Genomic DNA, 1197 nt, shown 5'->3' on the forward strand with positions numbered 1-1197 from the left:
TGTGTGTGTGTGTGTGTGTGTGTGTGTGTGTGTGTGTGTGTGTGTGTGTGTGTGTGTGTGTGTGTGTGTGTGTGTGTGTGTGTGTGTGTGTGTGTCTCAACATGCATGCTGGGGGCGTTTGTTGGGGTTGGTCGGGACCTTTCCGGGCCACTAGACGTCAACAACCGGCCAAAAGGCAGCATGCCAACGGAGTGGCTCCATTCCCTGAACACCAGGCTGGAATGTACAGCCCCGGACATCGCCAGGGCCCACAGGGAGCTGGGTGGGAAAAAAAAGCGCGCGCAGATCCCGGTGCCGGTCCCCGGGTGTCCCTCCGTCCTCCGGCCGCCAGCGGGGGCCCCCTCTCCATCATGCGTCCCGGATGACTTTTCTCCCTTTCCTTGCGCTACGCCCTCCTTGCGTGTCCGGGTTCCCCCTCAGAGGCAGATCGACCTCTGACATGCGCCCCCTCTCCCGAAACGCCCAGCTCAGGCCAAGCACATCTACATCCACACGCACACACACACACACACACATAGACATACACATACACCAGCACCGGAAGAGAGAAATCATTTTTCGTATTTAGAAGTACAAGAAGAGGCATGTTCTCCCGTCTGCCAGGGAAGAGGGATATGAGATGAAAAGGGGGGAGAGTGGCGAGAAGAGGGGCAACTGTGTGACGCACGTGCGATACACCACACCTACAAGAACCGGCTTCTGAGCCTGGGGAAGGGGATGAATCCCGCTTCCGCACCGCTGTGTGACGGAGCAGAAGAAGAAGAAGAAGAAGAAGAAGAAGAAGGGAAGAAGAAGAGGAGGGAAATCGGCCTATGCAGATTTGCAACACGCACAGGGAAAGAAGGCACGTGGCGGGAGGAGGGGGGGACCCTCCCCTGTTGACAGATGAAAGGAGAGGAGGAACGAAGGGAGGGGGAGAGGGAGAGAAAGAGACATCATGTGTGCACGTGTGCGCACAAATCCACACACGCGCAGACCGACGTGAGCACATAGGGCGCTAAAAACTTCACCCCTGGCACCCCTCTCTGTGCCCCTTCCCTGACGGAGGAAGACAACACCACAAAACGAAGGGGAGGGAGGCAGGGAGGGCCTGGCTGAGAGGGCTGCGCGTGCGCGCGCACGCGCACGGGGACACGCTTTCTGGCCGCGTCGTCCGGGGGACACGCCACGAGTGTACCGTATTCTGGGGGGGAGGGG

The sequence above is a fragment of the Fonticula alba genome, assembly GCF_000388065.1.
Source record: "Fonticula alba strain ATCC 38817 unplaced genomic scaffold supercont2.9, whole genome shotgun sequence".
In the NCBI taxonomy this organism is placed as follows: Eukaryota; order Rotosphaerida; family Fonticulaceae; genus Fonticula; species Fonticula alba.